Source organism: Zosterops lateralis (genome assembly GCF_965231275.1).
Source record: "Zosterops lateralis genome assembly, contig: HAP1_HAP1_SCAFFOLD_98, whole genome shotgun sequence".
NCBI classification, from domain to species: Eukaryota; Metazoa; Chordata; class Aves; order Passeriformes; family Zosteropidae; genus Zosterops; species Zosterops lateralis.
This window is the reverse complement of record NW_028154578.1, coordinates 89815-105630: the sequence shown is the minus strand read 5'-3', so window position 1 is coordinate 105630 and position 15816 is coordinate 89815.

Below are 15816 nucleotides of genomic sequence, written 5' to 3'. Positions count from 1 at the left end.
AGCGGCCCTGCGGCCTCACCCGGGCTCTGGGCTGGCAGCAGCAGCTCCCTGGGCACTGCTGGAGCTGGTGGCCTTCAGCTTCTCCCTGCTGCCTCCTGTCCGTGCCCGCCTGTGCTCAAGGTCTGCAGGGCAGCTGTGGCCAAAGTGGAGCCTCTGCAATTGGTTCCAAGGGCTGGCAGAGCTGCAGGCCCGGAGCCCTGTGTGCTCCCTGCTGGCCCCTCCATCCCCTGAGCCCCAGCGTGCCCTGGGCAAAGCCCCGGCCCCCTTCAGTTTCTTCAGCCCCTCACAGTCCTCTCAGCCCACTCCATCCCTTCGGAGCCATCCCGGGGCCTTGGAGCCGCCAGCGCCCTCAGCCTGTGCCACTTCCCTGTGCCCTGAGTGCCCCCGTGGCCCTCTGCTCCCCCAGAGCCCTCAGTGCCCCCAGCAGCTCAAGGGCACCGTCCCTGCAGCGTCAGCACCTCCTCAGCCCCCTCAGCCCCCTGTGTCTCCCTGTCCTTCAGCAGCTCCTCAGGGGACAGTGCCTGGGGCCACCGGCAGCTCCCAGCGCTCCAGGGACACCCGGGGCTGGAACTGCTGCTCCGCCCGGCCCGGCCGCCAGCTGGGACCCAGCACAGACACAGGGGACACAGGGGGCACAGGGGGAAAAACAAGAGCTGAAAAAGGCAGCCCAGGGGGGACAGAGGGAAAAATGCAGCCTGGGCCTACACAAACATCACTCCATCCACCTGCACTAATTCACAGACCAGCACAGAGCCTTTGCTTTGTGATGTCAGGGCACGGTTGCCACGTGCTCCTGGTGACATCACAAGGTTGCCTTGGAGCACGGGAGGCCTCAGGGGTGTCAGAGCGGCTCTTGAGTTCGCTCTGCACAGGAGTGTCCTCTTGTGCTCTCAAGGATTTTGTCAGCGAGCAGACGCTCATTGACAAGAGACTTTTTTCTTCTTTTTCAAGCAGTTCGAAAACTTGCGCAGCAGTTCCCACAATGGTTGGGCAACTCGCTGCTGCAGTTTTCACTGCTTATGGAATAGGTTACTCAACCTATTTCATGACCAACCTGGCACGTAAGTAGAGGTTTTCCCTGGGTGTCCCCTAACCTGGCTTTTGTGTCTTCCTGCTCTTTCGAAACAGAAAGACCATTTGGATGCCACTTGGGTAAAGCTCCTCCTGCAAACAGGTTCAGCTCCAAAGGGGGTGTCTGTGGCCAGGGCTGTGCAGGCAGCGTTTGCAAGGGAACCTGCAGGGGTTGTGTTCCCTCGATGGGACAGTCTGTGGCAGCAGAGTCTGTCATTTCCTCCCTTTGCTGGGTCAGGCAGCACAACTTGGAAAATGGGGACTGGGAGACTTTCTAAAAATGCTCCGGTTGTTTGCAGTTTCCTCAAAAATCTGGTTCATTTTCCCTTGCCCACTGCAGGTCACCTGAGCCGGGTATTCAGAGGGGCCGATCCAGAGGTGAGTGAGAAAGGAACATTTGATGTTCCTGGGGTTTAAGAATTGTGCAGCAAGCTGTGAGCTTGGCCTGTGGCAGTAGGGAGTAGAGGGCCAGCTGAGTAGGCTGCAAGAAAATCCATTTCCATGTCTGCAGCAGCAAGAGCAAAGGCATCACTCGCTATTTCCTAATTGTGCGTTGCAGAGCTTTAAAAGAACTAAAAGCCCAGTTTTGCAGAGAGAATGTTGCCTGCCCAGAGTAGCCAGGGGGGAATACCTAATTCAGAGCAATTTGCAGTCCAGTTGAATCAGCCCATTTGAATTTAGTCTGAGGGACTTAGAATCCCATTGCTATCAAAGATGATGAATTGTTCTTAGTAGAGCTGGCTCTAGAGCTGAACAGAAAGAAGGTTATAAATGAGAGGTAATGGCCTGTGTCTCACACTCCTGTCTGTCCACAGAGCACAGAACCAAGAGAAGATTCTCCTCTGCCTCCCTGTGCTCCTGGAGAAGAGGCCAGAGAGGAGCCAAATGACCACCAGGCTCCAGCTGTGGTCACACCCCAACCACAGCTTTCCCAGACAGTAAGTGCCACTTCTGGAGGGTGCTGTCTTTAGTGCAAGGCAGAGCTGCAAGTTTCTGAGCAGCCAGCTCTTGCTGTTGGTGGCTGAGGATGCTGAGTGCTGGAGTCCTGCCAGGACCCAGCCATTCCCCTCAGCCAGTGACCCCTGGAAAATGGGCTTTGAGCTGTCCTGTTTAGGCCCCAGCTTGCTGGGATTCTGATAGGGGCAGCATCTCACAGTCACTTGCTTTGCATTTGTGTCTACAGAACATGGAGGCAGAGGCACAAGCAGAGCTGTGTGTGTTCCCCAGTGACATCATGGTAGTGAAGAGGAGGAACACGGAACAGATCAGGCGACTTCAAGACCACTGGAACATCTATTGGCTGAGGCGCAATCTAAAAAACCAGGTGAGTAGAGGAGTGGCAGCCACTCCACTCATCAAAGCTTCTCCTTGTTCTTCTCAGAACTTTAGTGAGGAGCTTCAGGAAGAGCTGCAGCAAACCCAGGCGAGGATCAGGACAACGGACGAGGGGCTGGAGGAAGAAATGACAGGCAGCGACGAGCACCGAGATTCCTGCGAGGACCAGAAACTGTCCCAGGCAGAAGCGCTGCCAGTTGGACACTTTCTGAAGATGGAGGAGAAAAAGAGGACTCCATGGGAGGAGGTAGAACATCTGAACAAGGAGCTGCAAGTGGGTCTGCAGCCATTGCAGGAGGAAAAGAGTACTTTCAGAGAAATTTAGTGGTCATTTTGGCAGTCATCCTTCAGAAAATCCATGCAAATGGATTTTGGAGGAAATGGAAAATGAATCTGGCCATGAACTTGAGTAAAACCAGCCTTTGGGATTGTCCCATCCAGTTAGAGAAGTGAACACCAAAAAAACCCCATGGCAGAGCCCTGCATGTGGCTGACAGCACCTCCCTAAGGGCTTGCATTTGAAATGGCATCTGGGGCTAATCTCTGACAGCCACTTTTCTGACACAAACTCCTTTGTTGTCTCAGATCTCCACAGGCTCTTTTGTTGAACCTGCAGCAGCAGCAGCAGCAGCAGTGTCACCTAAAGGAGCCTTTGCTGCCCCAGCTCAGAAGTGGAGCCCGGGCAGTTGCTTCATCTCCAGCAGTGACACAGCTGCTGCTCAGCAACAGGAGGTGGAGGATGACTCCCTGGAGCTCCTGAGTACGTCTGGTGTCTTTCTTCTCTGAGGGACAGTGCACTGTGTGCACGTGTCAGCACAGCTGCACCAAATGATCCTCCTCCCTGTGGTGTCCCAGGGGCATTTAGGGCTCCCCACAGGAAATGCTGTGCTCCAAGGCAGCAAGAGAGTGCTCTGGGTGTTCCTGCTGCCTCTGAGGGCAGCTTGGACGTGCTGGGCTTTGCCTGAGCTTCCCTGTCTGCTGAAGGCAGAAGCAGAGCTTGTTCTTGCATCAGCAGAAGGTGTGACCTAGGAAATGATGTGGGCAAGTCCTGTGTGCTAGTGGCCAAACTGGATAGAATGGTTAGCTTCCTAAATTCTCCTTAGACTCCTGACTTCTCACCCATCACCAGAGAAAAAAACTTCAAAGAAATTGATTGGTTTAGGTGTTTTGTCTCTTGGTTGTGGTTTTGGTTTTAGTTTGGGGTTTTTCTGGACTTTTTTGGGAAGACTTTTTTTCTCCATCCTGAAGAAGCTCTTCTGCCCCATGTGTCTTTCTGGTGTCATTTTTATGACTGTTCTTTTTACCACTACTACATTTACAGGTTTTTTATTTTTTTTTTTTTGATAATATTTTATATTTGTCAGTGAGAACTCCTTTGAAAGAACATCAGGTGACGCCAAGAGCCAGATGTGTTCTTTTAGAGCCCCCGTTGAAAGGACAGATAATTTTATCACAATCTGTATTTAAAATCCTGGTTTTGTTCTTAGAAAGATGTGTCCAAGTAATACATCCCTGGGGCTTGATCAGATCAAAGTGCACTGTAGGCATTTCTCAGGAGCAAGCCTCCAGCCCCTCTGCTGTGTATTCCTCAGATCCATGGCACTTTTCCATCCCTGATTCCCAGTCATTCCCATGACTGTTAGAATGCTGCCCATTGACCCAAGCCCTGCTCAGATCAGTCTCAAGGAACACACATCAAGTCCTTTGTGATTCTGCTGCACAAGTCATTGAATCTGCCTCTTGCCCAGAAGAGCTGCCAGTGCTGTGCTCTCAGATAAGACCTGGGGGGGCTGAGAACAGAGCCCAGGTGACTCTGTGTCTCCCATCCCCTGTTGGCACAAAAAGGGCCTTGATGTGCACCTGGGTGTGTCTGAGCTCAGAGCCAATCCTGCTGTGTCCTGAATGGGGTCCCCGGCTTGGAAGGGGCTGGGTGTGGCCGTGCCTTCTTGCCATGGCTTGTCAGGGCTGGTGCTGGGGCTTTGGCAGCTTTGTTATGGTGGCTGCCCTGGCCCTGAGGGCCGGTGTGAGTGCAGAGGCTGGAGCCTTGCTGAGCTGGGAGAGTCCCGCTGCCGCCCGGCCGCTGCAGCGCGGAGCTGCCCCGAGGCAGCAGCCCCTGCTCTGGGCCAGCTCCTGCATGGCCTGGGCTGGGCTCAGCCAGGGGCAACATCTCCTCTGGGCAGCTGTCCGTGTCCCGCCGGCCCCTGAGGAGGGAGCACTGCTGTCCTTGCTGCCCTTGCCTGCTGCGGGAAGATGGGCACGTGTGCGGGGCTGAGAGGGCCAGTGCAATGGCAGGGACTGATCCCTGCTCTCAGGGGGAGGAGGAGCACTGTGCTTCTCCACCTGGGCCACGGCCAAGGGCATCTTCCAGCTCAGCCTGCTCATCACGGCTCAGGCTCCTGCTGCTGCTGGAGGCCCCCTTGGCATTGCTTACAGCATCAGCTGCTTTGCTTTACAAAGGGAAAGGCATTCTCTTGGCCAACTGCTGCAAGGTGGAGAAGGTGCCCTCCTCTCCTGGGAATGCATCTCCTTCTGCTTTGTTTTCTGTCAAGAGATCTCTTCAAAGGCCTGTGGAAAATCAGGCTCTGTGCTGGCCTGCTTGTACTGCAGAGCTGCCTGTCTTGTTGGGGTTGTTGGAGTTACCCAGCTGAGCACAAAGGACTCAGAAGCCCAGAGTGCCAGAGTGTACAGCCCCAGTGGGGCTGCCTTTTGTATCTCTTGGATGGTGGGATCTCTGCTTTCAAGTCAGCATCTTGCATTTTGTTTCCCTCAGGGAAAATGGTGAACATGGAAAATCCCCGCAGGAAATACATTGAACTGGAAAATGTTGGCAGAGGGTGAGTCCAACCACAGTTTGTTCTCCACAGTCATGGGGCAGGTGATTTGCTGCTGGAATATCTACCAAGTGTGAAGTCAGGCATGCTGCAAACATATTCAGACACTGGGTTAGTCTGCCCCATGTCTCAGTACCAGCCAGAATTTGTAAGTGTGGTCAGGAGGCATTGTCAAAGACACTTGTATTTCATTGCCAGAAACAGCAACCTACCCCCAAGCACAGCAGTGAGATAACAGTTCTCAGGAATATTTCTTCCCAAGTGTTGGCTGAAGGAAATAGTCTGTGCTCAGGAGAAAAAATGCCCAGTTTAGAAACTGAAACTCGAGATGAAAGAATCACCTGGCATTTTGAGCTGAGGCACTAAAGCCCAGTGCTTCAGGAACAGGCCCAGTGCCCATGCACTGGAGAGGAAAATGCATCATCTGCCTTCTGGCAGAGCCCTCCTGCATGCTGCAGGTTTGAGGCATTTCCAGCAGACATCTCCTGTCTGGGCTGGCTTTCACTCCAAGATCTAAATGGCTTCTCCTTTCTTTGCTGCTCTTTTGTTTCTAGGGGATTTGGAGAGGTTTGCAGAGCGGTCGACACTGCCACAGGAGGAGAGGTAAATGTCAAGAGCCCCTGCAGATCCTGCTGCTCTCCAGGGCTTTCCTCTCTTGTGTCAGCTGGGGCTGGAGCTGTGGCTAGAGCTGTGCTGCAAAGGCACAAGAAGCACAGACTGGTGCCAGCGTGCCAAGTGCATTTGGGACAGTCTTTGTCCTGCTCAGCTGCCAGGAGGAAGGCAAGGAGGGCAGCGGTTCCTTTCAGAGAAGGACGCTCTCCCTGGCTCTCAATTGCTCCAACAAAGGTGGTGCCTTAGAGCATCTCACTGCTCTCTGGGCCGACGGCTTCAGAGTGCTGAATTCTCATTTCTGGCTGCCAGCAAATACATCTGAATGTTCCTGGCAGTTCCTCAGCCACCTGCAGTGCTGCACATAGAAACTGCACGTAGGGAGAGATCTGCAAGGCCTCCCTAAAAGCCCCAAGCCCTGCCTGTAGCCCAAGATGTATCCCCAGAGCACCAAGGCACGCTTTACTTCTTCTGAAGTGCAGACAGAGAAACAGAGAGTGTGCTCAGAGCTTTGGGGGTGATAGTTGAGACATGATTGCTAACAAGTGGGCAAGGCACAATGTCAGTGGCCACGTGTCCTGTAAGTGGCCCCCAAAGGAGCAGAGAAATGAGCTGTTGGAATGTCAGTTCCTAATGACTCCTTTGTCTAATCCCAAGGCACTTTGGCAAGGCTCGTTCGTGTCATTGCTAAATCACTCATCCCATGTGTGTTGTGGTCTAGTGCCACCAACTTCTAAAGTTGCTGATTTTCAATGTCATTCTAGGTGGCCATCAAGAAAATCAACCTTCAAGGACTCATGATGGAAGACATTCTTACAGAAATCAGAGTCCTGAAGATGAATACAAGTCCCCATATTGTAAATTATTTAGACAGGTGAGTGATCATGGTTTCATCCCATGAAGGTTTGTTTACATACTAAAAGCATGCAAGGTTAAAAACCCACTTTGGACACGGGCAGAAAAGAGAGCTGGTAATTATTGGATAATTATTATTTCTCTATTAATCTCCAATGGATGGGAAGAGAGTGTATTTTGTCTGCATGAGTCTTCCCTGGCTTTCAAACACACAGTTGAAAAACTGTTCAAAAACCTGCATCAACCCTACCATACTAAGTCAATACCCTGTAAGCTCACTGCCTCCATGTTGTTACAGGATTGATTTTTAAGGTTTCTTTAATGCTGATGAAGCATTCTAGAGAGGATTTCCCATTGGAATGTTGCCCCTCTTTTCCATGGCTGTCCATGCCAGGAACACTAGGTGCTTATTTCCAGAAATACCCCGTGGGACAGGTTTTCCTCTTGGCTGTTACTAAACTGCACTTTTTGCCTGCTGCCATCTAAAGCATCTCCTTTTTCACAGATGTGCTGTTCTCCTTGAGACTGCACAGATTGCAAACAATGCACAGCCTGGAGGGAGTGTCTATTCCTTTCATTCTGTCCTTGTCACAAAGGGATCCAGAAACAAGAATCAAGCAAAGAAACCAACGTTTGCATGTTCATCTGCATGGCCTTGTTCCCTTCTTTCAGCTACCTTGTACATGAGGAACTCTGGCTGGTGATGGAGTTCATGGATGGAGGCACTCTGTACGACGCTGTCAAGGAGACCTACATGACAGAAGACGAGATTGCCATCGTCAGTCGGGAGGTCAGTCAGGGATCCCAGCTGTGCTTCCCAGGGCTGGGGCAGGACTGTCTGGGAAAGGGGCTCAGAACAGGAGCCATTCCATGGGCCAGGCTTTGTTTCTGTGTCGCTGGAATGCTCTGGGCAAGCAAGAGCATCCCCCACGTGAACTGCCTGCCAGTGCCCCTGCACTCACTGGACTCTGTTCTTGTCCTCTTCTCTCCTGTTGTTGCATTCTCACTCTGGCTCTTTTATTTCCTCTTCTCCATCTTACCTCTCTAAACTTTGGCCTGCACTGCATTCCTTGCCTGTAAAAGCAAAGGTGGTGGTGGTGGCAGCATTTGAAAGGAACAGCAAAGGAAAAAGAGAGACTCATTCCTCTCAGTGCTCAGCTGAAAAGGTTGGCAGTGCAGCCAAAATGCTCTTGACTTGTGAGCACCTCCACTGCAGCAGCATCATCCTGGCTGGTTTGCAGGGCAGAGTCTACACCAGCAGTTGCTGTTGCTCTTTGAAAAGCTGACGGGAAGCAACAAGTTCTCCCAGCCACGACAGGGATGGAAGCCCTTGGGGTGGAGTTCCCTGAAGGAACTGCCAGGGGAGTTGCTGCTGGGATCAGCAGCAGCAGAAGGCAGCAGGATCTGCTCCTTTTCCTGGCTCTGTGTGCAGGGCACAGGCTGTGCTGGCCCTGCTCCCACAAAGCCCTTGCCCATGGAGGCTGCAGGCTCAAAGCAATCCCAGTGCAGAGAGAGGCTTTGCAGCTGAACTCCACTGCCCTTGTGTTTGGGGCTGGAATGGCTCTCATGCCAAAGCACAGCAGGGAACCAGGGCTGGGGGAGGCAGAGCCTGTAGAGGGAAAGAGAGATCAGGCACTCATATGCCTCAGACTCCTTCAGCTCTCTTCTTTTGGAGAATGAGAAATAAGCAAGCTGGGGAGAGGCACATGCAGTCCTTTGAAAAAACATGGTGTCTAACAAGTCCTGTGGGAGAAGAAAAAGAGGGAGCAACCTTGCCTTGTTTTCATAGCCTGTGTCTTCTGCAGAGGAGACAATGGGATGTGCAGGAGGGGAGGGGAGGAATAACTGTGATAACCCAGTCTGCCTTGCTGTGCACTGATACACTTTGCAGCAGTGACCATTAGAGGTAAGGCCAGATTCTTATTTAGCATCATGACACGCTGCTGCTTCATTGCACAACTGCCTCAGTGTGGAGAAAATCAGCTGAATTTCTTGTCAGTTTAAGTAGATGTGGTGAGAAACAGCAACACGGATTAAAACAGGTTTTCTAACCTCATCATCCAGAGGGAATTTTTTGTTGTCTTTTCTTCATTGTATGCACAACATTGTTGAGTTGTTCTGTATCTTTTAGGGAGCTATCCACTAGTGACTGAAAAAAGAAAAGGAGGATTATGGCATTCATTCTCTTTTACCACATACTTGCACTAGGCTCTTCTCCATCTTACCTCTCTAAACTTTGGCCTGCACTGCATTCCTTGCCTGTAAAAGCAAAGGTGGTGGTGGCAGCATTTGAAAGGAACAGCAAAGAAAAAAGAGAGACTCATTTCTCTCAGTGCTCAGCTGAAAAGGTTGGCAGTGCAGCCAAAATGCTCTTGACTTCTGAGCACATCCACTGCAGGAGCATCATCCTGGCTGGTTTGCAGGGCAGAGTCTACACCAGCAGTTGCTGTTGCTCTTTGAAAAGCTGACGGGAAGCAACAAGTTCTCCCAGCCACGACAGGGATGGAAGCCCTTGGGGTGGAGTTCCCTGAAGGAACTGCCAGGGGAGTTGCTGCTGGGATCAGCAGCAGCAGAAGGCAGCAGGATCTGCTCCTTTTCCTGGCTCTGTGTGCAGGGCACAGGCTGTGCTGGCCCTGCTCCCACAAAGCCCTTGCCCATGGAGGCTGCAGGCTCAAAGCAATCCCAGTGCAGAGAGAGGCTTTGCAGCTGAACTCCACTGCCCTTGTGTTTGGGGCTGGAATGGCTCTCATGCCAAAGCACAGCAGGGAACCAGGGCTGGGGGAGGCAGAGCCTGTAGAGGGAAAGAGAGATCAGGCACTCATATGCCTCAGACTCCTTCAGCTCTCTTCTTTTGGAGAATGAGAAATAAGCAAGCTGGGGAGAGGCACATGCAGTCCTTTGAAAAAACATGGTGTCTAACAAGTCCTGTGGGAGAAGAAAAAGAGGGAGCAACCTTGCCTTGTTTTCATAGCCTGTGTCTTCTGCAGAGGAGACAATGGGATGTGCAGGAGGGGAGGGGAGGAATAACTGTGATAACCCAGTCTGCCTTGCTGTGCACTGATACACTTTGCAGCAGTGACCATTAGAGGTAAGGCCAGATTCTTATTTAGCATCATGACACGCTGCTGCTTCATTGCACAACTGCCTCAGTGTGGAGAAAATCAGCTGAATTTCTTGTCAGTTTAAGTAGATGTGGTGAGAAACAGCAACACGGATTAAAACAGGTTTTCTAACCTCATCATCCAGAGGGAATTTTTTGTTGTCTTTTCTTCATTGTATGCACAACATTGTTGAGTTGTTCTGTATCTTTTAGGGAGCTATCCACTAGTGACTGAAAAAAGAAAAGGAGGATTATGGCATTCATTCTCTTTTACCACATACTTGCACTAGGCTCTTCTCCATCTTACCTCTCTAAACTTTGGCCTGCACTGCATTCCTTGCCTGTAAAAGCAAAGGTGGTGGTGGCAGCATTTGAAAGGAACAGCAAAGAAAAAAGAGAGACTCATTTCTCTCAGTGCTCAGCTGAAAAGGTTGGCAGTGCAGCCAAAATGCTCTTGACTTCTGAGCACATCCACTGCAGGAGCATCATCCTGGCTGGTTTGCAGGGCAGAGTCTACACCAGCAGTTGCTGTTGCTCTTTGATAAGCTGACATGCCTTTCTTTAGAAGGGTGCTGCTCTGCCAGTGTTGGAGCAGCAAGCTCTTCCTCTCAATGGCAATGTGTTCTGCCATTCCTCCCCATTCCCCTGGAGAGGGAATCTTGGAGAGCTGTTTCCTTTCTTGTGTGATGAAATCCCATCCCTGATTTTTGCCCTCCTGTTTCTGGTTTCCCTCTCAGTGCCTCCAAGGACTGAATTACCTCCACTCCCACCACGTGATGCACCGAGACTTGAAGAGCCCCAACATCCTCCTCAGAACCGATGGCTCTGTCAAGCTGGGTCAGTATATTCTTGGTCAGGTGCAGCATTCCAGGGATAGGGGGGTGTGGGGCTGCTTTGGAGTGACTGCCAGCTCCCCAAAAATGGTGCTGGTGGCAGTGCAGGGAGCCCTGCTGTGAGCTGACCACACGGTTGCAACGTGCACAGAGCTATGGCAGGGAACAAGCAGTCCAGAGTGGCAGTGCTCTGTGTGTGTCCCTTCCAGAGAGAGGGAGCTACAAGTCTAAAGCTTCAGGGCAACAAAAGCCACTGCTGGAGGCAGTGTAAAAAATGTGGGGATTTTGGAAGTAGCCAATGCCATATTTCCTTGGCTAAAGTCCTGAGGAAAGAGAGCAGGGACTATTGCAGGAGATTCAACAGCACATTCTCCAACTTCTACTGGGCAATTCTTTTGCTTGCTTTCCTAATTGCACAGGATTCAAATCAAAACAGTCTTTTGCTTTCTCCCCAGCTGATTTTGGCTTGTCTGCTCTACTCACCCCTGAGCAGAGTAGACGCAGCTCAGAGGTCGGCACTTACTGGTGGAGAGCACCTGAGCTGGTGAAAGGTCACCCATATGGCCCCAAAATTGACATCTGGGCCTTTGGGATTGTGACAATTGAAATGGTGGAAGGAGAACCTCCTTACTCTAATGAAACTCCTCGCTCGGTAAGGTGTAAATACTCTCTGATCCCGCTGTCTTTCTCCCCCAGCCCACCTTCTGTGTGCCATTGGACAAAATCCCATTGCCATCTGCTGGAACTACTTCCACCACGGTCCCTTTCTGAAAATGTCCCTGCAGCACATCAGCATCTGCTGGAGTTTTGGTTGCATCACTGGGGGAGCTCAAGCCTTACCCCACACAAACAATCTCCCTTCTCAGGCAACATTTGTCTTTGGCTTAGAAGTCGTTCCAGCTCTTTTGGCCACAGAGATGGCCCTACTAACAGGAAACAACCATCTTAGAGCTGCTGTTCCCTTTCCTGAAATGAAGAAACTTAAACCCAACCAAGTTTCGAAAAGAGTGGTTTGGAGAGAAGAAACAAACAAAAAGCTTGAAGACTTTTGTTTGATGGCAGCTGTGCTTTAGGGACCAACAAGCACTGCAGAGATGCTTTGCATGTAATAATCCTTGGAAATAGTAGAGTGAGTTAATAGAGCAAAGTCCCTCTTCCAAATAGCCTGCCAAGCTGGTCAGGTGAATCCTCAGAGAAGCAAAGGGGCTTTTGCTGATGTAGTTTCCACTAACAAGGTCAATCAATGAAATCAGCTGCCAAGGCAAGATCTGCTGCATGTTGGAGAAGCTGTGGCTGCATCGGGCTTTGGGTTTTTGTTGGTCCAGGAAAGTCCTCTCTGCCTCTGTGCCACGGCAGAAACTGCCACTGCAGAGTGCAGCTTGAACAATGGGATCTGGGAGAGCAGTTCCAGAGGTGAAAGAAGCAGCTGAGAGACTGGTGTTTCCTTCTTCTCCAGGCTCAGCTCCTGATAGCCACCAAAGGGACCCCAGAGCTGCAGCAGCCCGAGCTCCTCTCCCCTTTGCTGCAGGACTTCCTGAGCTGCTGCCTGCAGACAGACGAGGCGCGGCGCTGGTCTGCCCAGGAGCTGCTGCAGGTAAAATGCCAAGGGGCTGCAGGGAAACAGTGTCCCAGGGATGGGCTCCTCCTCCACTCAAGTGCAAGGCATCAGATGAGCCCCCTCCTCCTCACCTCCACTCTTGGTGCTGTTCAAATGAAAACAGCCAGGAGTCCTAGACTGGGCTGGGCTGGCAGGGACCTGGAAAGCTCATCTGGTCCAAGTGCCCTGCAGTGAGCAGGGGCATCTTGAAAGAGATCAGGATGCTCAGACCTGAAATCTTTCCAGGGCTGGGGCACTTAGCAGCTCTTGCAGCAAGCTGTGCTATTTTTGCCCCGCTGTAGGTCCTTAGACCTACTCTGACTCAATTCTCTTTTCATTTAAAAAATATTCCCCTGCCTTTGAGGCTCTAAGGTTGGAAAGTATTGGCTTATTATTGTTTTATTTTTCCTTTGTGCAGCATCCATTTGTAACTCTGGCCAAGCCGACCTCCAGCCTGGTGCATCTAATCATGACTGTAAAGGAGTGGAAGGCACAGAGAAGGATGAGACACTGACATTAGAACTGTTTGCTCCATCACCAGTCCAGAGAGGATTAGTGTAGGACAGTAGTTAGTAATTTTAGTTAGGATTCAAGTGTTGGATTGTTGCATAGGATAGTAACGTAGGATATTAGCATTGATTGTAAACAAATAAATTTTCTGAAATCTCAACTCCTTGCAAAGATTCCCCTCCTTCTGAGCCTCTGAGAAAGCTCAACATTTCCTTCTGAACTTAGAGGTGGAAAATGACATTGAGGGCTTCCTTGGTGCAGTTGGAAAGTGGGGAAGGCTCTTCTTCAGTCATCCTCTCCAGACCACAGTGCCTTTGGAATGTGGCCCACTGGCTGGGTTTTACCCAGCTGTGGCACTTGTGTTTGAGGCAGAAAGGGCAGTGGCATTTGCAGGCAGAACCAAAAGACGAGTGGGGCAGCCCAAACACCCTGTGCATCTGCAGGCCTTGAGCTCTGACTGGAGAGTATTTGAGTTCCTGCCCCTTGGATTTGTATCCCTAAGTGCAGTCTCTCTGTCTGGAGGAGAGTTTTGCCCCAGTGAGAAAGCAGCAAGGTCAGGGAGGCTGCTGGGAAAGGCGCAGAGCTGGTGCAGAGCTGTCAGCGGGCACCAGGTGAGAGCAGGCCCCGCCTTGGCCAGGCTGGAGCCCCAGCAGAGCCCTGGCAGAGCCCAGAGCAGCCTGAGCCTGGGCAGGGGCAGGCTGGAAGGAGGCCCTTGGAGCTGCAAGAGGCAGCAGCCCGGCCCTGGGGGCCTCTTGGTGGCTGCGGGCGAATGCTGCGCTCTCAGAGCCCAGCTGGCAGCCGGCTGCTCCCGAGGGGAAGCGCAGCCGTGCCGGGCACAGCACAGACTGGTGGCATTGGTCGCCCGCAGTCTGCACAGGAGGAGAGAAAGGCACAGCCCAGCCCAGGGCTGCAGGCCTGCCTGAGGATTCCTACTCTTGTGCCGGCTGCCCTGGCACTCCTGGCAAAGGTGAGCAGTGTGTGCAGCACTCTGGGCACAGGGAGGGAGCCGGGCTGCTCCGCAGGCTCCAGCACAGGGCAGCGTCCTTCAGGCACGGCGCTTCTGCCTCCCGGGGGAACCGAGGCCAGCGCGAGGCAGGGACAGCTTGGCAGGTCACATCTGCAGCACAAAAGGGCCTCACACAGCTCTTCCAGGAAGCGCCTGCACTCCTGGAGCTCTGCACTCAGCCACAGCAAAGGGGTGAAAAGCAGAGTGCTCTGCAGAAATATTCAGGGGCACCAGCCCAGCCTGCTTTGTGCTCTCTGGCACACAGCAAGTGCTGTGCAACACAGCCCTGAGCTGCTGGAGAGAGGTGTTAGAAAGGAGCCAACTCTTGTATGAAATTAAATGGGGACAAAGTCATCAAAGCAAAAGAGAACTGTTTCTTAGTAAGGATTCACCTGAGCTGGGTGTGTATCTCCCAAGAGCCAAACACACACACAACACACACACAGAATGCTACTTTTTATTGCCTTGCCCAGCCCAGGGTGAACCGTGTCCCCTTTCCCTTTGGCTGGGTACTAGGGAACTTATATTCTCTCCCCACTGCCTCCTTTTCTGTCCCCTCCCCTCTTATCCTACTTCCCTTTTGGTCTGGTCTTCAAACTGGCTTCTCTCCCAGCTCACAGCAACACCCGACAAATTAACTAGAACAAACCTAAACCATAAAAACACCCAGAACCAACAACTTCCCTTCTTTTTTCTAATAACCTCTCGGGTGCAGCAAAATATGACCTCCTATCTCACTGAGGGAATGGGGATGAGCCTGTGCCTTGTGCTTGAGCAGTGAACTGATTTGGAAGGGAGCAGAAGGGTTTCAGGAGGCAATTTGTGTTTTCTTTCTGAATTGCTGAAGAAAAGACACAATGTGGATTCAGAAAGCAAAAACACTTTCACGGTAAATTGAGGAAATGCTTGTGAGCAATTCCCAGAGAAGGAAGGTGTTGAGAAAATGTTGAACTGGAACAAATCATGAATTCCCTTTGCATTAACAGACAGTGTTGAGCCCTCTATTCCCCCAACACAGTGACTGATGTGTGCAAGTGGCTACCTTAGACTTGAGAATAGAGTAGTCCTCCTAAGAAGGAAGCTGGAAAACTACTGGTAGGGGAAGAAAGTGGTTGTAGGAGGCTCTTGAGCATCAGAGGAGAATTGGAGGAATGGGATGGTTCCCAAAGGACCACCAGAGACCCTCAAGAAAGCCCTACTCTCCTGTCAGGAACTTCTGAGAAGTGATTTAAATATGTCAACTAATTTGAGGGAATGTTTAGCCTGTGAGTTTCAGCAAAGTAATGAGTAGGTCTTCTTTCCATGGTTACAAATTAGTAGGTGAGATTTCTGAGTGAGCACCTGTTAGAAAAGTGATTCCTCAAACACCCAGCACTGAAATGAACTCATGCTTCCTTTCTCCCACTGAGTTGGCACCGGGGATTGGGCCCTGCTTGGTGACTTTCATTTGAGTCGCTTCTACTGAAAGGTGAAAATGAAACCTTTTCCAGCTCTTTCCCTCGGGGTTACCTTTTTGGGGACCAAAGCTCTGTGCTGCAGGTGGCCCGGGTGTGTGCAGAGTAATGCAGCCTCCACAAAGCCCTTGGTTTCCCCACAAGTCATGGGAATTTGTTGCCAGCTGTGCCCAGCTGTGGCAGGAGAAAGAGCCCGCAATGCAGTGGGCGCCGTGCCCTGCCCAGCCGGGGCTCTCTGGCACAGAGGAGCAGCAGCACCAGCACCTTTCAACCCACTCCTGCCTTGGCCTCCCCTGGCACACAGAAGCCTCTGGAAATCAGCACCACCTGGCGCCTTCCCAGCTTGGAGCAGCTCCTGCTGCTGGGCACATCCTGCCACTTCTACTGCTTCCAAACAGGAATCAAGGCACAGGTGGAGACGGACATACAGAGAAGCCCTGGGCTTGTGCAATCAATGGGCAAATGCATGGGGGAATGTCTTAGGAATTATTTCAGCTCTTATGCCAATACTGCCTTCTCTCCTTTTCTCTCTTCACATTTCCTGCTCTTTTCCCTCTCACATTTCCACCCCTTCCCCCTCGCGAGTCTCACAGTTTTCCTCTCATGTTTGCCTGC